Source organism: Vanessa tameamea, chromosome 28 (assembly GCF_037043105.1).
Source record: "Vanessa tameamea isolate UH-Manoa-2023 chromosome 28, ilVanTame1 primary haplotype, whole genome shotgun sequence".
Taxonomy (NCBI): Eukaryota; Metazoa; Arthropoda; class Insecta; order Lepidoptera; family Nymphalidae; genus Vanessa; species Vanessa tameamea.
In genome coordinates this window covers 1,790,433-1,816,946 of record NC_087336.1, presented here as the reverse complement: position 1 = coordinate 1,816,946, position 26,514 = coordinate 1,790,433, and the positions used below count along the sequence as shown (strand labels likewise).

The 26,514-nt window shown below is 33.5% G+C and overlaps 2 protein-coding genes across 2 annotated transcripts in view; both read right to left on the bottom strand.

The window, feature by feature from the left end:
- The window catches only part of Dgk (Diacyl glycerol kinase), a 145,613-nt gene extending 122,676 nt beyond the window's left edge, over positions 1–22,937 (bottom strand). Inside the window, exon 1 of the mRNA XM_026634845.2 lies at positions 22,592–22,937. The gene's annotated coding sequence lies outside the window, so the exon portion shown is untranslated. The remainder of the gene's footprint in view (positions 1–22,591) is intronic.
- LOC113396755 (chorion class A protein Ld2/Ld41-like) overlaps positions 1–26,514 on the bottom strand; it is a 207,844-nt gene that overhangs the window by 95,958 nt on the left and 85,372 nt on the right. The gene's annotated exons all lie outside the window — the stretch shown is intronic.

Below are 26,514 nucleotides of genomic sequence, written 5' to 3'. Positions count from 1 at the left end.
GCGTAAATCTAAAGGTTTGTTTATCTCGATTAAAATAGGCTATATGTAACGGAATTGTTCAGCATGATTTTCACCAACTTCAAGGCGTCTGATGATCTTGATATTTGGCACACGTACTAATGAACGATGTCAATACAATGGTCAATATTTTGGGTCCTAGTATCCCGGCCAGTACCTTGAGAATATCGCACCATTCTCTTTGTGTCAGTAAATGTCATTCTTACGCGATATTTCTTAAGGAAAACAATTTGAGATTATCATCTCAATGATAGATACAGATGCCGTATAATTTGCAATTTTCTTCGCGATAATAAACAACTATTTAAAAAAAAATGAAACGCCTTAGCGCTTACCGTAATGGAACCCACAGTCTCTGGTAAAGAATGTGTCCACGCCACTAAGCCATTTGGGTTTATAAAGTAAATATTTAAATTCGATTTAAAAAAACAGCGACTGTGTCTGCTCTATAAAAATAGCAATAAAAAAAACTTTACGTATTAAAGTAATTGAAGGATTTGATTAACTATGAAAAATTCAATGTAGTCGTAAACTATATGACTATTTAATTACTGGCACGCCAATCTCGTTGGCAAATTGCAATAGCAGACAACAATAAAATAAGTCGGTTTACGAGTATTACATAGAACGGATATTATTTTCTTAATGGCTTTTCGATCATAGATTAAAAAAAATACGTGAACCCTTAACGTTACACCTCGGAGTTCAAGACCCAGCTACTTGTATAGGCTTTTAATTTGACATCCTAAAACTTGTCTCAAAACCTTCATATGGTATGGTACGCTGCTTTTGACTAAGATTAAACGTTTATTGTCAATTTTTTACCCAGTTTCTGACAAATATCTCGTTTCCTGTGAGGTTTACGATATTTGTATTCATTAACAATATTGTAGAGGATAAAATTATTATAATATTCAACATTTGATTTGAGCATTCCTTTAAGAAAATTTAAAAGCGAAATACCACACATTGATTAATCTCAGAAACTATAAAACATACAAACTTGAAATTTGGCATCTAGGTTCCTTATAGGGTGTAGATTCCATCCCTAAGGGGGTAAAACGGGGTTTGGAAGTTTGTCTTTTATAAATTCCGCGCAGGTAAAGCCGCAGGTTCAGCTAGTATAATATATATTATAATGAAAGTCTTGATGAATAAATATATCAGAATTGAAACAAAGATTAAAAACGAATCCTGTCGGTTCTTCTCGGATGAAAATTAATTGAGATCTGATTTAACTTTACATTCAATTTAATCTTTTAACAAGACGATTCGAAGTCTACATATGTCGTGTTACATGAACTTTTAATCAAATCATTCATTCATTCATTCAAAATACTGAGAATTTACACTTTTAGATTCAATTATTTATTTTATATTCATTTAGATATATTTTTTATTGTATAGTTGGCAAACAGGCAGGAGCCTCATCTGATGAAAAGTGACTACGACAGCTCTTGGACATCTACAACACCACGGGCTTGCAGATGCGTTGCCGGCCTTTAAGACAGATTTGCGACTTTACCGATATAATGCTCAGGGAGTGTTTAGTGAAACAATGCTGTCTTCTTCTTTCGTATGTCAAATATATTACGAGAAAAAGAGATAACGGTTTTCTTAAAATTGTTATGCGTGTTATGATCGGAAGAATTAGATTGCTTTGTTTAAATAACTAACTCATAAACAACATAAGGCTGTATTAAGCACATGTTATATACTTTTTCATGTGAGCATTTAATGAGTTTTGAACGAATGCTTATGTTGAACATAAATAATGAATATGTAATTGTAACAATTGCTATTTATTTGCGAAACTTATAAATGTTGTAAATAAATAATAATTTTATTTTGTATCATTTAATATAATTATACTTTTTTTCATATAATACACATACTTTATTGTACATAATAACATAACATAACATAATCAGCCTGTAAATTTCCCACTGCTGGGCTAAGGCTTCTCCCTTCGAGGAGAAGGTATGGAGCATATTCCACCACGCTGCTCCCATGCGGGTTGGTGGAATACACATGTGGCAGAATTTCGTTGAAATTAGACAAATGCAGGTTTCCTCACGATGTTTTCCTTCACCGCCGAGCACGAGATGAATTATAAACACGAATTAAGCACATGATAGTTCAGTGGTGCTTGCCTGGGTTTGAACCCGAAATCATCGGTTAAGATGCACGTGTTCTAACCACTCGACCACCTCGGCTCATGTATAATATACACGGACTATACAATTAAAAAAATGCCACTTCTGCGATTAGGCGATCTATGGCAACTCCTTTGATCGCGTTTAATGCGACCATCACAGCAAACAAGTTTAATGATCTCTTGATTTAGCTGTTTAGATCAAAATAGCTCTATTGTGTGTTACATTGAAAACAACGTGGAGAGCTGGGCCACCCACCCACCAGATCTTACAACTAGATGCAATTGTTTTGTAGATTTCGGAGGAAAGATTATATAGAAAAAAAAATATGATAACTCAATCGGTTAAAATTTAAAAAAGAGAAAATATTTATAAATAAATACATTCATCTTCTTTTTAAATGTCGGTTGTAATACCTACTACATTTATAATAGCGATACGATACTGGGGTCTACTCATTACCATTGATCGGAAAAGGTAGAACTAGTTTGGCCAAAGTTGGCAGAAAGACATCACATAGAGTTGTTGCAACCTCAAAATATATTTGTTTATTTTTGGAATTCAATAAATATATAGAGTTGCGTAGTCGCTTGCAATAAATCATTGACAAAGTTATGAACAGTGACAGCTACATATATTTGTTATTTATTCAATACTAGTCGTCGTCTGCGGCTTCCGTCGCGTTTAAGTGCTATATGGACAAGTGTTAGGCATAAAGAGTAAGAGCCTTTGTCCTTTCATGGAGTTCAAGCTTGCTTCTTACCAAATTTTATCAAATTCGGTTCAGTAGTTTAGTCGTGAAAGAGCAACAGACAGAAATACTTTCGTTTTCTTACTTATTTATTATATAATATAATATAATAATAAATACGTATGTTTAATACGATGGATACAAGCGCCTTAACTAGGTGGAGTCTGTCGATACGGTTGTCTGGTATGATGACGTTATACAATCAAAAGTGATATGCTAAAATATTGTGTTACTTAAAATACTCCATTTTTATATTATGATAATAAAATATATTATTCATCTACCGCCTTATTTACATTTGGTCAGTTGGACCACAGTAAGTGCGAACTTCAACAACAATTTTATTTATACAGTTGTTACATCACGGATATCAAAAATATAAAACAAGCTAAAAAGTTAATAGGTAACTTGGTAGGAAGGCTTTGTGTCAGTATCACCCCTCATCATTAAGGGGACTACGTGAGCTAAATGCAAGTTTTATAATGCATAAAAGTATATGATCCAATGCAGTAAACCAAATGAAAAAAATATATGATAATCTTCAGGATACATGCTAGTTATTTGTTGTTTTGAAAAAATTATGTAATTAATTTGGTACTATAGAAAAAAATCACAAAGTTATCTCTAAAAAAATCTTTTAACAAATAATTAATTAATTTAACAAATAACTATACTTATATACATTCAATAATTCTGGTTTTTTGTCAGATTATTCTACAAGCAATATACTATTATACCTCTGTGTCACTTTTTTAATAAAACCAATAGATTTTTTTAAAATCAGATATTCTTATTTTCGAACAAAATGCGTACGCATGTGTGCGTAAACGCCGTGTACAGACATTGCCGGCCGAGGCCTGATGCTATACAGGCGTGTCGATCTTTTCGCCGCATCATTACGTTACGAGATATTTTTTTGTAATTTTCATTGTAAATTCATTGTTTCATGTTTTCTTATAATAAATATTGTTCTTTCTTGTAAATAAATATATTAAATTAAAATAGTATTTGTTATAAATTTTAATTGTGTAAATATGGGAAAAAAAACGAAACGCGTGAGGAAAACTAAAAAACTTTTATATAAATTAAGCGCCGAACATACATATGAACGAAATTAAAAGGTAAGAGTATTTTATTAGTAAACATATTATATTTTTTATAAATTATGGATTTTGAAAACATCTATTAGAAAAAATGTGCAATCAGTTCGCTTAGAATCAGATTTTTCGAGCTATACTATAAATATTACGATAGAGTATTTGGTCAAAGAAAGGAAAACATCAATTGAGAGTGACTACATTCGATCCCCATGAACTCGAAGCAATATGATATTTTTCAGTAAAAGTACTATAGGACACATTTAGATACATATTTTTTAAATACATACTTTTATAATTAAAAAAAATATAATTACTAACATATATTTATTTTTTACAGAAAAAAGAAAGTCGAAAACAATAACACGGAAGCTATTTATATTGCGTAAGAGTTTAATTTTATCGATTTTGTTTATAATAGGAATTAAAGTTATGTATGAACTAATTTTAATAATAAAAAAAAGTAAAGTCGTAACAAAAAAAATGTAATTGTTGTGAACCAGAGAACTAGAATATTTAGAAGTGTAATTTGTACGTAATTCAAAAATTTTAATTTTTTTGTAACGTCCGCCACATTGGATTGAATATGGCAGCAATTCATGAATCGTGCATTGTTATCGAGACTAAATATGTGTGCCAACTTTCAGCTCCATAGCTTCAGTGGAAGTGGGTGTAATATTGATTGCAAGATTCCAGGACATATGTACATACATTCATACATACAAGTGAAATTAAATAAAAGATTTTAATAAAAAAATTAACACTAAATGATTTTTTTTTTATAGTACCAAATATAAATAAAAATATTTTAAGTTTAATTAAATCAGTTTTATTTTTTAATCATTTTCGAATAACAGTCAAAAGCAATACAAATAATTCTAATATCCTATCTATTTTTATGAGATTTATGATTAAACCTAGTATGATTAACCTAGTTAACCAATAATTCAACCAAATCGACTTGACGACATTTTTTTCTAGTAAATATTTCGATGTTTTTTTTTTAAATTAAATATATATTTTTTCTTTGTGAACCGATATTAATAAAACGAACAAACACTACGCAATATGTTACCCCACGGTTACTACACAACAGTTTTCAAACACTTACGAATTTATTATATAAATAGATTATCAAACTTTTATAAAATGTTAAAAATTGGTATGTTTTAATATTTAGTATAAGAACTAATTGTGGTATAATAATATAAATAAAAGAAAAAACTAACTGTCTTTTTTATTGTATACAAAATATAAATAAAAATATTGTAAGTTTAATTGAATCAGATTTATTTTATAATCATTTGTTAACTAACATCGAAAGAAATAAAAACAATTCTGTTGTCCTATCTATTTTTTATGAGATTTATGATTGATCTGACTTCGCTCGGTTTGGCGCCATCTATTAGAATATTTGGGCGTAACCTCGTTACCTCGCTTAACCATTAGTTCACGGGCTTGCCGTTTTTGTCGATTTTGTAAGTGTGCGCGTGCGATTCTCAAGGGCACTTAGCTCTTGTGGTCCTCTTAATTTTATCATAAAATAAAATGCTTGCATTCTTATGTGCTTGAATGCTAAGTGAGCCAGTGTGATTCAGGCACAAAGGACATAATATCTTAGATCAAAATTTTGACATATCGGTATCGCAATTGTGTAGGAAATGATTAACAAATTAATTTAAATATATGTTTGTGTGTAAGGATGTTAGCCACACGCACACACGTAAACGCTTCACTCAACTACATATATTACAGTTACTTAATGATTATGCTCGAACATTCTAATTCACACATTCATAAGAGTCGGTTATATTGTGAACTGTTTCCATAACCTCAACGCAACATACACACAGCTATTCTCATAATCTCAGAATTTAAAATAATCGTAGGAGGTTGTAGCAACTCCTTGTTATATAATCTTACAGAGTTAAATACAATTAGAACTTCCTATTCACTAGTAATTTGTATTACAGACAGCCCACCGCTACGTAACAGCCCGCGTACAAAACTGTTCCTCATGCAATATATGTTGTGTATAAGATAATATGTAATTTATGTTAATGGGTGTCAGATATTATGAGAAGAGAACTCAAGCAAGTAAGTAGATTGTTTTTCATTAAATTTTAATTCTAGGGTCGGATTTATAGGGGCACAACCGGGGCAACTGTCTCAGGACCTCCACAATAAAGATCCGAAAAATACATGATTCCGACGCATTAACAGTTTCAACATAAAATATTTTATATGTAGATGTAGTAAAATAGAAATATGACACGTGATTTTACTTATTATTAACTTTTTTTAAAGTTATTAATAGAAAAAGATGAAAAAATACCAAAAAAATATAGTCATCCGTAAATAAATTATTGAAAAACCGGACTGACGGAAATTAAGTTGTCCAAATTAACTCCCCACTATCCACTTCTCTGTTGCACCAGGGCCTCTCACTGTCTGAGTGAAACAGGGATCGGTTGATGATCTAATAAAGGCCTAGAATTCAAGGCCAGTAATCATTCTCAACGGAGAACTAACTGTCCAAGATATATTCGATAATACAACCAAACAAAGATGCCACCACTACCTTATGCTCATAATCCGATGGGATGTCAATCCACCACGACCGGATGGCAATCAAATTCAGGACGGCTTTAGGAGCTTATTGAGGCACGGGTGATACAGAGAATTTCTTAATGGAATATCCAATTATTTCCTTGTTTTTCGTAAGATATGTCGATCGGATCAGTCGGATGTCCATAGATATTGGCGCCGTAGGAAATATGAACTATTCCTTCATCATATTCTACCGCCAAACTACTTTATTGTTGTACCAACTGAAGACCCAGCTTCAAGTAAATAGGAACGTCAAGTAATTAAGAATATTTAATATAGTTTACAATATTTATTTTTCCAGTTTTTGTTACAATCATCCATTATCTTCCGCTTTTCAACCCAGATTAACAATTCCCACGTCAAATTCAAAAATATTCTTCCTCTACTTTTATTATAAAAATGTCAAACCAAAAAGTATTCATCACATTTATATAATTCTGTGATTGAATATAACTCAATAGCTAAAAGCTATACAACCTTAAATGATTATTTATAAATATTTTATATAAAATAATTTATAGGCTTACACAACTTAGTATTGTTGTGTTCTAATTTGAAGGGTGAGTGACCCAGTATAACTAAAGAAAAGACATAACATTTTAATTCCCAAGATTGGTAGAGGATTGGTGATACAAGGAATGGTTTAAAGTTACGTTACCATCAGATGACCATTTGTTAATCTAAATTACAGGATAACTACGTTTTAGTCACTTCAACGTATAGTACGAAACAACTTAGCTGTAGCATCGGCAAAATTCTTAAAATCTATCACATCCGAATTAAGTTGCGTCTTCAAAATAATCAATCTTTGTTAATTTCTTACTAGTTGGTCTCCCGCGAAACTTCACGTTTATTCAAAAGATTTTGTAGGCATTTTGAAAGTTATGACAGGCTTTGTTTTGATTCCATTTCATTGTAAACTGCAAGTCACTCATCTACATTTGGGGCAAAAATTTTTATTTAAGTTTTTTTTTTAAACAGATGTAGATCCGTAGACTTAAATCAAATAAAATCAAATTCCTTTATTCAATATAGAAGCATTACACTTACTTATGGATTGTCAAATTAAACACTACCACCGGTTTGGAAAAGGAAATACCTGAGACGAACCGGCGAAAAATAACTCAGCGGGTATTTTTTTGTCAATTTTATTATTTACAAATATTCAATATGAAAAGAAATAGCCAGGAGGCGATCGTTTCATTCCCAGAATGTTCTTCTCGGTAGAATCTACATTCCGAACCGGTAGTTGCTTCACTTAATATAGTTTGTTAAATGGCGATTCCAAAGTGCTTGTAAAAGCTTACTAATAAAGTATTTTTTGATTTTGTTAATAGGATACTTTAATAATAAACGGAGCGTTATTAAATTATATGTGCGTATTTTTTATTTAATTAGCGATAATAATTAATTACTAAAAATAAGTAAAATTCGCTGCTAATAGGGGGCAAAAATTAATCCAAGGCAGAAAGTGACCAAATTCAATACTTAAGCGAGCGAAAAAAAAAATCACTGTGTTGGCGAATTTATTACGAAAAATACAGATTTCCTGACGATGCTTCAAAATAATGTATCAACGTAAGTCGATTTTTAACATTTACGAATTGAGTTCTGAATTCATAATCATAAAATTAAAGTTAACCTTATTATACGACGACCTCCGTGGTCGAGTAGTGTGTACACCGGTTTTCATAGGTACGCCACTCCGTGGTCCCGGGTTCGATTCCCGGCCGAGTCGATGTAGAAAAAGTTCATTAGTTTTCTATGTTGTCTTGGGTCTGGGTGTTTGTACCGTCGTTACTTTTGATTTTCCATAACATAAGTGCTTTAGCTACTTTCATTGGGATCAGAGTAATGTATGTGATATTGTCCAAGATTTCAAGTGTTTGTTTTAACCTTTATTGATATTATCACTGATTAAAAATCCTATATATATCGTAAAGTAATGATCTTACGATTCTGTCCCCTAAACCAATGGGTCTAGGGGACAGATTTGACGTGGTTGCAATTTTTTAAACTGAATTATTGTATTCTACTTATAACACTACTGCTGATTGTTGAATCATAAAATATAATTGGTATTTATTAGCATAGCATTCCAAAGTTGATCGACACTATACCAATCTTATATATGTTTCATAACTTTGCCATGATCTATCAGATGATGCCGAACGGCAGTAATAAAGAAATTTTAAATAAACGAATGAAAATAACCCATATTCGCAATTTCTTAAACGAAAATCACTAAATCTGAACTCGATTGGCCCTACTGGGCCTGACAGCGTCACCAGGGAGGCGAAAGACTCAAGCCGGATATTAAGAGCCACTTAAGGGTTCAGAATACGCACGTCCTAGGGGGCACCCTTCGGCTTAGGATGTCCTCGATGTCAGAAACAGTCGAGTAAATATATTACATAATTATTATAAGCGAAACCGCTATTAAAAATATTTTTACGAAAATATTAGGGTTGTCAAAAGACAAAGGCTGTAAGGACATGTCTCAAGTGTTTGTATGTCGTAGCCCCGGATATGCAAAATTTAATGACGATCGGTTGAAGAGTTATGTTAGATAAATAAGCAAACTCGCTTTCATATTGTCTAGGTATATTGTTTGAATATTCTTTAAAATAAATATTATGGAATGTTAAATTTCGTAACAAGTCATTTCGTTTCATTTCTGACATCAAGGCACCAAAAGCAAAATTACTCGACGAAGTTTAGAAGCCGTTCCGCTTCATAAAACATTAAACGTTGGAACATTTCAAAAGATATTTAATGTTGAAATATTAAGGAAATGTAACGAATTTGGTATAAAAATAAAACTAATTTTTTATTTTATATTTACTTGGGTAAACTTTTTTATAAGGACTTTGATAATGCCGGTAATTTTAGATCGTATTTCGGCCAGGTTTACTATAATATATACAAAGATCATTATGCAACACTTTTGAACTTCCCAGAGAGATATTCTCTCTGGTAGGCAAGGGTAGCGGACTTGTCATTCACGAGACAAAACTTTAAAAATGTTGACAATTATAAGAAGAATTAGCTATAAACTGTTTAGGTTAGTAACTTTTTTATGGGACAATCTATGCGCTTTTGCAAAAGGATCCCAAAAGAAATTCAAACATATTCAATTGTAATATTTAAAAGAATCGTTAAAGTGCGTTTGTTTGGTAGAGGATTATACAGAACTAATGGATTCTTAGTTGAATGCATATATGGGAATGAGATGATCGCCTCCAGGTTGTTTCAAATATCGATTATATATTTTTTTATTATTGTATGAAAACGATAGTTGTAAAATATAATATTAAAAATAAACCCGCTGATTTTTTGGCCGATTCTTCTTTTCTCAGGTCCGAGGTATTTTTTCCGAAGCGGTGTTAGCTTGTAGACCATTAATAAGCAAGTGTAACGCTCCTTTGTATAAAAAGGATTCTTGACTTTGACATAGAGGTGAATAACTTAAAATTGCTGGTTCAAATCCAAGCACTTGGAGGTAAAGGAGGAAGAAGATCATGAGGTAACCTGTATATTGGAAGAATATTCGCCACAAACGAGAATGTAGTGAAAGAAGTTCTAAACATTCGTATTAAAGGGGAAAAACCACAAAAATCAGCAGTTATGCATTTTAGGGTTGTCACGATAGTCAAAGAACTATTCTATCCAGCTTACATTTCCATATTGAAAAAGTATTTTTGAAAATGGAGAATAGATAAAACCGGATAAAATTCATAAGCTTAGCAAAGTAACAAATAGATTAAAAATAAATCATGGAAGCAGCCAGGCGGTCTGTCAAACAGTGTAACTAACGAATTCAATATAGATCGTCTATTAATAACTCTAGTTTGGAAAAAGAAATCTTCAGACGAGACTGGATCCGATTAAATAAGAACTACTGCTATGATTTTTTGATGTGAAACATCAAATGAAATCAAAATCAAAACTCAAAATAATCTTTACTGTACACCAGTAAACACATAATTTAGTCACGTTTAAGAAAGATGCACAAGAGGCGGCCTTATCGCTAAAACAGCGATCTCTTCCAGGCAACCTTAAGGTCGAGGAAGGAAACAGATATAGAAAGAGGTAGAGGTGTACAAAGCAGATATAAACATAATATCTAATGGCATTGTGGGTAAGATCGACTCGTATGCCGTGAAGCTCTCGTAAATTTTCTCCATCACCTCTAATAGAGAAAGTAATGGACTTCATGTGTGCGTATCACGTATATATTTCGTTGCTTCTCCGTGTGAGTGTGTGTAATAAACGTCCACGAAAAATATATCTATAGACCTGGTGAAGGTCGCGGGAAGCCGCTGGTTGCGGGCTGCACAAAACCGGTCGTTGTGGCGATCTTTGGGGAGGCCCATGTCCAGCGGTGGACGTCCTTCGGTTGAGAGATGATGAGAGATGACTTTATATAAATTCTTTCAATAAACATGAATTTCGATGTTACACGTCTGCAAACAAAATGCAAACTACCGTCACGGGATGTTTTTTCTACTTGTTTTTTTCGCTTGATATTTTTGTATCCCTTCCATTGCCTACCAGCCTATCCACTAAAACCAGCAGTACTTTCAATCTCTTCCACATCATCACAGCGGACTATAACACCCCAATTGTTTTATGTTCGTGGTCATGACAGTATTTATTTTTACATATGGCTCTGAGTTTATCGTTATTGTATTGTTAGTTAATGGTGAGGATGGCAGCTGGAATGGCCATGTGCTGCCGTGCGCACTAGCTAGCAGTGCGAGGTGGGGACATCACCACGTCTGAGTAGTGCTCCGTCAAATATAAGAGGAGAATAGCACAGGAAGGCAGCCCCATATCAATACGATCCCGCAGCCTCTCCGATTCACGCCAAAGACAGCCATCACACTGGTTTAAGTGGAAAAGAATCCACATAAGCTGTTTCTGAGGATTAACGGCCGTCGGATAAACTTCACCTATGTTATCCGACAGACCATCAATTTTTCATTAAATATATACTAGGCTTAACGAACGATAACCTTAATAAATATATGTGCATCTTAACCGATTATTGCGGGTTCTAAACCAGGCAAGCACCCCTGAATTTTCATATGTATAATTTGTGTTTATAATTCATCTCGTGGTCGGCGGTGAAGGAAAACATCGTGACGAAACCTGCGTGTGTCTAATTTCAACAAAATTCTGCCACATGTGTATCCACCAGTGGGAAATTTACAGGCTGTTAATGTAACGCGTTAATACTATACACACTGGCAACACTGTACTAATCAGTTAACAGAGACGGAGTCTGTCTCTTGGGTGTTTTTCATTTGTAAAACGCGCTGTGGCGGAATTGCAAAACATATTTCTATCTTTGTTTGCCACAAAACATCACATTGTTTCAATGAAACATATTTTGCAATGTCAAAGTTTTACAGCTATGAAAAAGAGTAACTAATGAGTTTCGTATCGGTTCTCGATGGTATATTTATTCTGAACCGATGGCAGGTTTAAATTTTAATGCTCTTGTGAAATTTTGATACGAATTCGAAACAGAGTAACTTTTAGAATTCGTTTTGTTGACGTGTTGCAGGTTCATTGCAAAACGTCGCCACTTCGCTGTGCAGCTCATTAAGTTTAAAGTTCAAAATATAGTTTACGTTAGTTCGAGTTTATAGGAGTTAAAGGTTAATATACATAGTATTATAAAGGTTAGTTCATATAGAGAATTACATCGTTAAATATCAAAATTATATTGTCAGCATTATATTTAACTCTTATATTTAAATTTATTACTATAATGTTTGATTAAAGTATAAATTAAATTAATTTATTAATTATTTTTATCCTTATAAACGTTGTATGTTATGCTTAGAGCAAGTTCTCTAGGTAGGTACTCATTCAAAGCTCCTTAGGATTGTTGTGTTCCGGTCTTAAGGTTAAGCAAGCCATTTCAACTACAGGAACAAGGAACACAACTTAGTTCTCAAGTTGGCTGCATTGATGATGTAAAGTATACTTACATTATAACTATACCGATAACTATAATCAGTGCTTTTAGATGTTGAAAAAGAGTATCTACTGAGTTTCTTGCCGGTTCTTCTCCGTAGAACCTACATTCCGAACCGGTGATAGCTTCACTTAAAATAGTTTGTTAGATGACGATCCAAAAGTGCTTGTAAAAGCCTACTTGAATAAAGTATATTATGATTTTGATGATTTTGATTTTGAGTGCTGACTATATACCATAAGATGACAAATTTAACAGCTTGGCCACAAATTGAAAAATAATAATAATTGTTACAGCCTTTTTTATGTAATAGCGGGGCCAGCAATAGGTCACCTGATATTAAGTGGTCAAACTCAAATTCCTTTATTCAATATGGAAGCATTACACTTACTTATTGATAGTCAAATTAAACACTACCACCGGTTCGGTAAAGATAATACCCTGACCTGAGAAGAGCCGACGAAAACTCAGCGGATTTTTTTTTCACCACTGCCCATTGGAGCTGTAAGAAATATTAACCATTCTTTACATCACCAATGCGCCACCAACCTTGGGAAGTGAGTTGTTATTTCCTTTGTGCGTGTTATACACTGTCTCATTCACTCTTGAAATCAAAACTCAACAATACTAAGTACTGGTTTTAGAAGATTACCCGATGAGTGGGTGGTACCTATCCAGACGAGATCGCACAAAGCCCTACCACCTGAAGAATCTTACTATAAACTTACATATATTACATTACATTAACAGCCTGTAAATTTCCCACTGCTTGGCTAAGGCCTCGTCCTCCCTTTGAGGAGAAGGTTTGGAGCATATTCCACCTTGCTGCTCCAATGCGGGTTGGTGGAATACACACGTGGCCGAATATCGTTGAAATTAGACACATGCAGGTTTTCTCACGATGTTTTCCTTCATCGCCGAGCACGAGATGAATAAACACAGATTAAGCACATGAAAATTCAGTGGTGCTTGCCTAGGTTTGAACCCGAAATCATCGGTTAAGATGCACGCGTTCTAACCACTGGGCCATCTCCGCTAAACTTACAAACAGTCCGATTAATTATTATTAGTTTTACATTGGACCAAGGATCTGAAATATAAATCTATTTAGTGATTATAATTTACGCAGATATAGTTCACTCTGCACACGCCCTTATAGATAAAAAATAGATAAGAAACTAAGGAATATTTACGACATTGAATACTAACGACGCATCGGTCAATTTACCTACACATTAATATTACCTCTTACCGATATTATAAACTGGTTTGCGACCTCGTGGGGGGGCAGGTTTTAGGTACTCTACATGCCCTGTACCTCTGACAACATGTATAGAAAGTTTAACGAACGACGGTTGAATGGTTAACGCGTTAAAGCGTAACAAACAGATAGATGAAGAATGTTAAGATGCAATATTTTGTGTGTATACACGTACTAAGACACTTTTCGACTGCTTCATTGGTCTACTAAGAGCCGAGATGACCCAGTGGTTAGAACGTGTGTTTATAATTCATCTCGTGCTCGGCGGTAAAGGAAAACATCGTGAGGAAACCTGCATGTATCTAATTTCAAAGAAATTCTGCCACATGTGTATTCCACCGACCTGCATTGGAGCAGCGTGGTAGAATATGCTCCAAACCTTCTCCTCAAAGGGATAGAAGGCCTTATCCCAGCAGTGGGAAATTTACAGGCTTCTAATGTTAATAAAAAATGTAAATCGGTCTACTGTCGATATAAGGTCAGGGAGATCTGGTTTCGTACCACAGGTTAAGCCGATAAAGGATTATTGGAGTCCGGAGCCCGGTGTCTGGAAGATGGACGTATGATCCCGTGCCTCGGTAAGCACGTAGAGCCGTTGGTCAAGGGCCTGAATTATTTCAAGTCGTGGCGAATTTGCCGTCTCATCGGATTATGAGAGTGATTATAGAAAGTGCACCTGTGTTTGTTGCAATCACTTGTGCACTATGACGTGCCCTGCGTAGTTGGCTGGTCCACCTTGATTTGGTTTAACGTTTTGTAGTCATTTGTCTGCATCGTGTCCGCTAATTAAATCATGTTCTATTCATTCCTTATAATTATTTTCATTGCTCCTAAAAAATTAATAAAAAAAAAAAAACACTTTTTTTTAAGGTCAATAGCTTTTCCTGAACTAAGGAATCCGCTCCGAAGTATCTCGAGTAAAGTTGTTGTGAAAATAAAAAAAACAAATTTATACCAATTTAAATTTAGAAAAATATTTAAACACGGACGCGCTCTATTTATCAAATAGACTGACCTAATCTCATAGCATCGCAGATTTCAAACGCTTGACAAAACGCGAAATCGGTATCTAAATATAATAGCAGGAATTATTCGCGACTCGATTAAGATTCGAAACGCGAATATTCATAACCGACTTGCCCACGGAATTGACCAATACGTGACACGAAATTCGAAGTTCGAAATTTGAAAATTGTAAATTAAAAAAATGTGTTTAATTTTTGACATTCGCTAGCTGTTGTCTCAGTTCGCTGTTCTTTAATTTAAAAAAAAAGTGGGAAGAGTCAACTGTATTCAATAAATTATATAATCAACCAATAGTATATTACCATCTATGGAGGATTCTACGTGGATTGGTGGAAATCCTATTAGAGTACTAGTATAGTATTCTATAAAAGTTATTATTATTAAAGGCAATGTCACTGTTCGTATTTGCGCGAGTTTCATTATAGAATACATATTCTACAAAAAAAAAATTCCAATTTTGAATTTTTTCAAATTTCTTTTTAAACCATTGAAATCATTGTTCTTAAAACGAATTAGTTTTAAGAATAATTTAAAACAGCTATGACGTCACAAGACAAAGCGAGATCAATCCTATTCTTATTTGAATCGTATTGTCCCAAAACGCGCTTCATCGTGAGGTATAAGTTTTATGTAAATTTACTTATTAGTTTTTCAGCAATTTTTTGTAATGCATAACAAAAAAGTTTCCTCATTTGTTACAGAAACAGTACAGAAAACTCTTAACTGTCTCGAAAGAAAGCCATTAACGTACATTTTTAAAGAATAATAATTAGTTCCATGGCTCTTGATGAATGAGCGTCGCTTATTAGAATTATGTCCAAATATTTGACGGACCTTCAGAATCTCAATCAGTATACATATATACATATTTATATAGTTCCGAGATGGCCCAGTGGGCGGTACGCGTGCATCTTAACCGATGATTTCGGTTTCAAACCCAGGCAGGCACCACTGAATTTTCATGTGCTTAATTTGTGTTTATAATTCATCTCGTGCTCGGCGGTGAAGGAAAACATCGTGAGTGTTCACATCCGGGGTGTTGTCATCTGTGTAATTCTTGTTTGTAATTCATTTGGTACTCTAAAAAAAAAGTGTCGTATAAAAGTCAGACTCATATGAATCTACCAGAAATCAAATCAAAATATTCTTCATTCAAGTAAGCTTTTACAAGCACGATCCGGTTAGGAATGTATATTCCACTTCAAAAATGCAACGAGAAAGTCATTAATTACTTTTTTTCAACATTTGCATTTCAGGAAAGTAACTCCAAGCCACACCGTGGAAAGGCAATAAGGCTTTACACAGCAGCGACATTTACAAATGTTAGCTGTGTAACTTTTGTGCAGCCCTAAAGCGCATGCAGCTCAAAAAAGTGATTTTTCCATCAATTACGTTTCAGTATGAAACGGTATTCAAAGAAACGTTTCACACAATCGACCTTGAAATCATACAATCGCGCTTAAGATATTACTTCAGAAAATAGAACTCGTACTATTAATATAATTTATTCAAAATACAATATGATAAATAGTTAAAATAATACCGTTAATTAGATAAAAAAGTCATGATTTTGAAAAGGAATCTTGAAGCTAAAAAAAAAAAACATTAAAGATGTTTCAGAACCAATGTCAAAGCTTCAAGCATTTCTAACTCAGGACCTCGAGGATCTCAGCCCTTTTGCTAGCCACTAAAACAACGAGGCTATCATATTGATTAGTAGGCATATTCGTATTGATTAGTAGGCTTTGTGAGAGGTACCACCGACTCATCGCAAATTCTACCGCCAAACAGAATAGTAACTATTTTTAGTATTGTTGTGTTCTGGTTTTTAAGGTGAGGGAACCACTGTAACTACAGGCACAAGATACATAATATCTTAGTTCCAAAGGCCTGTGCCGCATTGGTAAAGTCTATGGGAGTTGGTGACCTCTTAAAATTGAGTGAGCTTATTGGCCTATTCGCCTACCTATTTTTGAAAATAAAGAGCTGATAACCTCCTCTTTGAAGTTGATTAAATAGGAAATAGGTTTTATTCGTCAAGTGTTTACGTTCGATCGCCGACTGTTAAGTCAATATCGTTTGTGTAATGTCCCTAATTCTTCAATATTTAATAAGGGTTATGACTTCGATTTTTAAATTTATTTGTGCATCAATATGTTCAGGGTTATCAGACTTATGTTACAAATTCAAAAGCAACCGAACTATACCCAAAATAAGAACAATGAGCTTGTCAGAAAATTTCGAAAAACTTGCTTGCATGGATATGTGATCGGAGAATAAAATTTTGTACAGAGTTATTAATTGAATTTTCCAAAAAATCATCTCTTAGCTTAGCTTAAGTTATAAAATAAACCTATGCTCCAATGTTCAGGTTTCTACACTCTAGTGTTTTGGGTGTGCGTCGATCATCAATTGTCATTGGTTTAAATTGAGCTTTTATAATTCAAAATTAGGATTTCAATACTATATTTTTATATTGTTTATTTTTAGTACATAATCTTAATGAGTTATTTGAGTTATATTTACATCGAGTTGATCAATAATAGGGGTCCAATCAAATGCTGTGAAGTTCGAGAAGGTTCCAGGCAGAGGTAATTAAATAGAGATGTTCGACTTGAATGATCTTTATTGTGTCGATGTAACCGATGTCGCAAAGCCGCTCCTCAAATCGCTATTAAAATCCGTCCGCTAAGGTTAATGCAATTCTTACGTTTACCAGTTGATCACAAATAGTCTTTCACTACAAATATAAATAGAGCTTTGTTTGGGTTTACCCAAACCAAGGAGGAATATGTATCCGTCAGGGTCGACACTCATCATCCCAGACGGCCTCATATTCCGCCAAATAGAAATCCAATGTGTTACGGGTTGAAAGGTGACTGATACAAATATTCATTAAGCAGGCATTGTCATCGGGAAAACCAATTAATATTTAATTTACAATATTGTATTTAATTAACGAAAAATGCTAGCTTATAATTAAATTGGTTTTGTTTTTTTTTTAAATGGCTGGAGCAACAAAATCAATTTCGCTGTTACAAATCGTCCCTTAGCTAGCAACACCGCATAAGTCATTTTTAGCAACTTTACAGGAGACGAAACAACTGTCTATTTTAAAATTTATTTTAACTTTTATTTTATGACTTGAGCTATGTAGTATTTTTTACCTATTCCAAATTTGTTCTCGTTGTGTTGACAACCTCGGCTAAATTAACGTACTGAGCCAGTAACAGACATAAGGAACATCATAGTTCCCAGGGTCAGTGGCACAAGGAATGGTTAATATTTCTTTCAACGCCATTGTTATTTGGCGGTTGTGTTCACGTACTATCAGGTAGCCCATTTACCCGCCCACTTATTTATATAAAAGTCCAGAAACACCGTTATATGGATTTAAACAAGAATCATTAAGAGGACAGTCCTTGCGGAACGCCTAAATAGCGCTTACTATTTTCAAAATATCTTAAAACTGGAGCATTGATTATGGATGAAAAAAAACATTCAGTATCTTAATAGATAGATCTCAAGTTTCACCGCATGATATTTATAAAATTTGTATCAATAACCTAGTAAATTCATCGTCAACATCACTCCAAACACTGAAATCGACCTTTTCTATTAACATTTTTTAAGCTATTTAGCTGCTAGTTTATACATGTATTTTTGGTTAGATGGGGACACAAAAGTGTAAATAATAAGTTCACCGTGTTCAATTTCTATTATATCACACAATATTATAGTAATTTTTATTTAAATATTGCTTACTTTTTGGTATTCGTCGTCCATACTATTTAGTATGGAGAAAATTATTTGACGGTTTTGACTGACTTTTTATTCGACATCGCTGTTAATACATTTTTAGTCCCTCCCCAGAGCCCAAGGTGGGAGCACGTCAGTTTTTATTTCGAGCCGAGTCTTATAATTTGGCGAATCGTCTACGCACACATAGACAAGTTTGAATAAGGGCGCGAGTGTCGTGGGATGCAATTGTTAATTTTTACTTTTCAAGAAACCAGATAAACTAAGTAAGTAAGTATTACTAACCGGTCTATCTATTTAATTTCTATCTTATTCAGAATGAAATGGGAAAACGTAAAGAAACTTATCGAATACATAAAAAAATTCCAATTAAAAAACATTATCTGTGAAAATTTTAATTGTCTAGGTTCATTAGATACAGCCTGGTGGCCGACAGACGTACCAACCTTAAAATATCCAGAAAAAAATAATTATTCAGTTAGAGGAGAGCAGTAGAATCAATAAAAATCATAATGTATGTAATGAGGCATCTTAATGCACTCTGACCGCACCCTATGCTAACAAATAATTTATAATTATGTTTGCGAGTGACAACCTTATAGCTAATACATTACTCGTAATTAAATGTATTTTTATAAATCCTACGTTATGAACGCGCAATGAAAATTTAATTTATTCGTTGCACCGAAAACAAGCAACTAATTGTCTCCGAGGATGCGTACGATACACTGCACAATGCAACTGTATTATTGGAAGGTACCTATGTGTTTGTTCTAAAATAAATTCCCACGCTAAAAACTACGCTCTTAAGGAATTTAATAATTAAAATGTTATTACAGGTTTTCACATTTTAGTACCCAAGGTGAGGATTAAGGGATGGTTTATTTTTACAATGCTAATGTCTTTGGCCGGTGGTGACCACTTATGGTGATAAGTAATTAAGGTAGCCTTTTCGCTAGTCCGCCTCCTAATCAAATCTAATTCCTTTATTCAATATAGAAGCACACTTTCTTATTGATTGTCAAATACATTATCCCCCGAATCGGTAAAGAATATCCCCGACCTGAGGGGAACCGGCGACAGAAACTCAGCGGGTCTATATTTTTTTGTCAATTTTATCATTTACTAACATTCAACTTGAAGTTTTATAATATGTTTGAAAACTGTAACAGTGCGTCACAATTTCTGGAAAAATCGTTTGTCAAATTGGCGTTAGACTTACGTTCAATGGGCTATTAGTAAATACTCCTATTTCCTCTCCAATTAACTGTTCAACTCGTTTTAGGAGTGCGTACGAGAATACACACACCTACGATATTCTTACGGCGGAACCCGGCTAAAGTCCCAGAATTCCACATACCAGGGAACATTAATAAACAAAAGAGATCGCAGGTAAAACTATGGAAGTATATTTTTGAGTTCCCACGGAACCTTAATTTACACGTTCAAGTCATATCTAACATATAGACAAGGTATGTTATAATACGCTATAATTAGGCCACGGATCGCCATAATCCATTCCAGCGTTACTGCGTAACGCGAAAACTGTCAGAACATCATTTAGTAAGTACTAGCGATTGCCATGACTTTGTACGAGTACAATTTATTTAAGACGATCATAAGTGCGCTTAGCCAGAAAATATTTAATACATATATTTATTAATTCGATTATGTTACTATGAAACATAATCGAATAATAATTGTATCATCAAAATGTAACAACTGCTAGCAAACCTAATTAAATAAATAAATAAATAAATAAACATAGATCAAAATGTGTCCACAGCTTAGAGATTCAAGTTTGCATTGCAAAGCCAAGGTCAAAATATTATTGTTTAAGACATTATCCAATCACTCGTTTGGCAGCGAACTTTTGGTGGTAGGGCTCTGTACAATCCCGTCTGGATACCCACTCATCAAGGGTTCTATGGCCAGCGATACATAGTAACGTTGTATTCCAGTTTGAAGGGTGAGTGAGTCAGTATAACTACAACCACAAGGAACATAACATCTTAGTTCCCAAGGTTGGTGGTGGTATATGGGCGATGTAAGGGTTGGTTAATATTTCTTACAGTGTTAACGTCTATGGTCGGTAGCATGAAATGTTATAGTTTAAAAGGCGATTTTAATCCATCTTAAATGTCCAAGGTATCTGAAATATTTATCTACATAAGGATTATTAATGTACTGAAGAAATTCACTTCGCAAATAACCGATAGTTCTTTTACTAACGTGTAGACGAATATAGTTATCAAAATTGTATCTTAGAAGACAGACATATGCTTTGGTGGATTTATCTGTAGGCGTTTTATTGACCTATAATTTTCTAGTAAATTATTTTGATATATCTCCTAAGGTTTAGCCAGCGTTGGCCCGGTAAGCGTACGAAAACATGTTCTTGGATATAATTAAGGCACTTTGTACAAAATATTTAACAATTATGTACAAATCTTGGTGGAAGGGCTTTGTGAAAGCGCATCTGGGTAGGTACCACCCACTGTACGCCACGCCAAGCAGCAGTACTCAGTATTGTTGTGTTCCGTTTTGAAGGGTGAGTAAGCCAGTCTAACTGCAGGCACAAGGGACATAACATCATAGTTCCCAAGGTTGGTGGCGCATTGGTGATGTAAGAAATGATTAATATTTCTTACAGCACCATTGTCTATGGGCGGTGGTGACCACTTACCACCAGGCGGCCCATTCGCACGTCCACTTAAACACATCACAAAAATCTAAATAAAACTTAAAACATATGTCAAAACACTTGGACCTAGTAGTGAAAAAAACAGCAATAAAAGTTATTGCCTCCTCTGGTGACAGGAGTTCTAAATCGTTTTTTGCCCAGAGGATCGGAAATCCGATTCAACAGGGAAATGCTGTTAGCATTCGTGCCACCATTCCAAACGGTCATAATTTATAAAGCTACTATTTTTAATTCTTATTTGTATATAAGGCCGTTGATTCTTATGTAAATTAAGTTATTAAAACCATTATTATGTAAAAAACTTCCTCGTATATCACTCATTTTATTAGCGTATCTCCCGCGTGTAAAAATGTAGCCCATATCCTTCCTTGGGGTCCAAGCTTGCTTCGGTTGCACTTCGTAGCTTTTAGCTCTGTGTGACTCGGTAAGACGCTCTATTGCTGTTGGCGACATCCAGAAACATTGTCGCACTTTTAGGAAAAAAATGTTTTAATTTATTGCAATCTTACATATAAACATAGTTTTTTTTTTTTTTCAGCTTCCCAATACCTTGTACTATTATATTACTTATATTTAATCTGTATTTCTTTTAATTAATATCTCAGAATAATCTTTATTTGTTATAAGAAAATATTTATTGTTCATATAAAAACGGATATAGTTAGTAATTACGTAAATATATCAATTAATTCAGGCACGACAGCTAAGGAAAATAATAAATTTATTATATTAAGACCGATCAAGACCATTCCTTAGTCATAAAACTACATATGTATATTTATTAAAAAGATAATTTAATTTAATACACTTAGCTGCATTTCTGACACTTATTATGACAACGTAGGGATGATTAATCCGTGGAAAATACCTTTATTGTTAAACCCAGGAAAGAAACTATAATGCAGAGTATTTAAACAAGTGCTTACCGCGTACAGAGTATACATCAAATCTGTTTTTGTCTCCCGAAATAATTTATATTTTTTTAAATATCTTGTACATATGGCCTCGTTACAGTTTAATTATACAGAACGCGAATAAAATAAAACGGACAATCGCTTACGTTTTCTGTAAAACGGAGCATATGTTTACTTTGCCTTATCGTAACCTTCGACGAGCGAAATAATAGCTCACAAAGCGATATCAGATTGCCATTAATACCGTAAACATTGATCTGTCATCGTAAATAAAATAATAATATAGCAAAAATAACGGTCACTCACCGAATATTCGAAATTCAAAATTGTAATCTACACACACAACACATTGCACTATATTTAATTTTTACAACACAACAGCGATTAATAAATTTTAAAATTGGAACACAAATGTACACACCACCGATCTTTTACAAATCAAGTGTTTGAAAATTGAATATTTTCGCGAATCCAAACACGTAATGTTTTTTCCTCGTATCAGTTAGGCCTCAGGCGAACTTTCAAAAATTTATCAGTTCTTAAATCTTCCTTGACAAGCATCACGACCTCCTTTCAACGAAAAAACACAAGTAGGGATTTACGGAAAAATTACAGAACGGAGCAAAAAGGCAACGTCTGCTCCCGATGACAGTCCGAACAGTACTGAAAATTGAAGCTGAACTGAGCTCTATCGTACAGCTTTCAGCAAATCTATAAGAGAAAGTACACAATATCGTCGTCCTTTTCCAACCACCGGGTTTCCATCGTGTGTCTCTTTCAGTTCATTATCCTGGCCACTTACAAACCAAAAAAACCTCTGACAAAAATATCGAATTACGCTCTCATTACGCGTAAAATGGAAAGGTGTATTTTTTAATTTAACGGATCAAGAACGCGCTTTTTTGACACTAAATTTGGCGGGCAATGTCATTCTGCCAATCAGAATTTAATTTATGATTTCAGATTGTCATCGTAATTGAACTTAGCAGTGTTTTCGCAATCTTTTTCGATTTGGACTATATTTAAATATTCGATTTTATAAACAATATCATAAATGCAATATGGCAGTCATTCGACTTAAATATTGAGTATTAAATAGGAAAAATAGCCTACAATATTTTGAGGTAAATATTTAAAGCGATTTTTTTTTTATATGTAACTTTTAGGGAAAAGTTTTTGACGCAAAAAGGTTATACGTCTGTCAGTTGTGCTGATGACTTGTGAGTTGCTGGCTGGTTATTTTTATATTTTTTTTCATTTGTTTATAATAAGGAATTCATTATAACGTCTAAACCATGTGGCCATGTTTAACGACTCATCAAGATGGACGTAGGTCCATAAGTCATTAAGAATTTACGATGAGCATTGTGTAGGGATTTTTATTGCGAGGCGGTGGCTGGCTAAATAAAATATTTTATTTTCTCTCCCCCCCTCGATATAAAATATTATGCCGGGTACACACTGACGACATTACATGCTGGGAACACACTTATGGGAATTAATTCCGATTTAATCCCGTAAGTGTTTTGATTTTAAGCGCTTATATATGATTAAATGGAATCTTACTTGGTCAGTTTTATGTAAAATTAATGTCCGAAATAAGGTTATCTAATGCAATATCGCATTACCGCTTTACTTTAATGGGTACTAGTAGTTGGTAGTAAGAAATCTCTTGGTAGTTTTTCTTATTTATAAAAGGGCGGACTGGTAATCGTACTACTGGGAAGTAAGCTGATGATCATGACCACCGCCCACGGACATTGACGCTCTGAGAAATATATCACGCATTCCTTGCATTGCCAATACGTCACCAACAGAACTAGGAAATTATTTTATATGTGATTGTAGCTGCTCAGGCTTACTCGCCCTACATATGGGATCACAACAATGTTAGGTAGAATAACATGACTGCATGATAACTATCCAGATCTTGTACAAAGCCTTCTGCAGCTGACTTTTATTTATTTTACTAACAAACGTACAAATTATTTTTGTGGTTTACATGATCGTTAATTCCGCTGGAACAGCTGGAAGGATTCTAATTGAATTGATAAAGAATACGATAAGTAGTTAATTTTTTTTTTTTATTAAAATTAGTTATCCCAACCGACTTGTAACTAGCCAGCGACATTATACTAACTTATTACTAGCGATACGTTTCCGATTCTATTCTGATCCAACTTCGAATATTCCTCACAATAATTAAACTCAGTTTAATCGTAACTGAAGATCAATTCTATTTATATGTATCGGTTACAATAGGATAACGATTATATTCTGATAAAACTTTGACCGAACCGCAACTTGACCGTCTTTGTTGTATACTCTATCCCAACCACAACAGGGCAAAAGGCAGATAAACAACATTTGACAGCTAATTGACGCGACACCATTGGTCGAGAGCTTGATTAATCTATGATTCTATATATTCACTATGATATTATCCAAATCAACAACCAAAGTAACCGCGCCCCGTTATATATATTATAATTTCTTATTAATCAAAAAATACTTAAGCCTATATCATCTTTAAAGTTGAAATACAAACTTACCGAAACTAAGTCCTTTAAGTTAAATTATTTAATTAAAAAAATAATCTCATTTTCGTAATACAATCGATCAAACGAAATAAACTTTATTTAAACAGCCAAGTCTTAACTCTTCTAAGTTTTTTCGGAAGCGACTGCTTGGACTAATTAAACGAAACCGTCGAGAAAAACCGACAAGACATTTTTGAAACTTTTTGTCGTCCGCGGCTTCAATCGCGTCTAATATTGGGGGGGGGGGACACTTCATACAAAATTTCATCAAATTCAATTCGCTGGAGTAAAGACAGACATACGGAGTTACTTCCGTGTTTATAATGTATGGTTGTAATAGATACCTACGTTCATTCATAAATTCAAATAAGTAATTTGTAAAAAAATACATTAATAAAAAGAACATATTATTCAATACAAGATTACATAGATGATAAAAAAGCGTGGAGCGAATACTTGTTGACTTCCAGGCAGGATATACATATATAATTGTATTTAACTAACATAACTGTATTTTAAATGTGAGTTTCTTGCCGGTTCTGCTTAATAATAATTGTAAATATAGTTGTAAAATAACGATTCAGAGTTGCTTTAAAAATCCTACATGAATTGGCCTTATTTCCGTTCCGATGACAATTTGGCAAATGTTAATTTTATGGTAAGCACCTTATTCCACACCCAACAAACTCCAGACGTTGGAACTCAACGGTCAGTATAGACATAATTTCTCTGTACACAAAAGAGTTTATTCCAAAAAAGTTTTCTACGTAATTAATTCCATCGTTTAATTTATTTATTCGTGTTAAATTAAACTGTCAACATTTTATGTTATCTGTACCTATGAGTGTTATCTTATCTGTGTCATAATAAATAAATAAATGATGTGCACACATCTTTGTGTTCAAGGTAGACAAATTTACGGGAACGCGAGTGGATTTTAAAATTTCGTTACGTATTAAATATATTTGTTCCATTTTGTCTTTTATTCAAACACAAAGTATAATATAATTAAATTAATTTTAAAATATGTAACCTAAAATAAAATACAATTGGTAAAAATGGAAACGAAAACAATTAAATACAGGTATTTCAATAATTTTAATTTGAAATATTAAATATTAACTGTAATTACTTAATTTGAAATTAACAAGGTTAACATGGTTGTGTTTAATTATTTTCACAGATATTTTAATAATTTTGCAATAAAATATTAATTTTAATTGCTTACTATGCACTTAAAAAGTTAACAATTTTTTTTTTTTAAACAATTTTTTTTTTTTTCAAATATTCTATATCTATTTTAGTAACATAAACCATAATACGTTATAAAAGGAGAATTTTATCCTACTTATAACATTGGATGACGGTGGATATAAGGAAGGTGAAAAGTTTTACTCACCAAACGTCGATCAGCATCGTCAGCTCCAGGTTCCTCACTCACTGTCTAATTTATTTGGTTCGGGATAGTTCCTAATAGTCCTTCTGGTCGAATCTATCGAATTTTGATTGTCTATATGATATAATTTATAGATTGATTTATAGATATAGATTGAAGGCTATAATTTATCGTGGAACTATCTTTCCGGCTGCGCCAGACAAATTTACGGGAACGCGAGTGATGAAGCATATTTTGATTTTGTACATCGTCTTGTATGTACTATACTTGACTTATATATTATATTTAAGAGG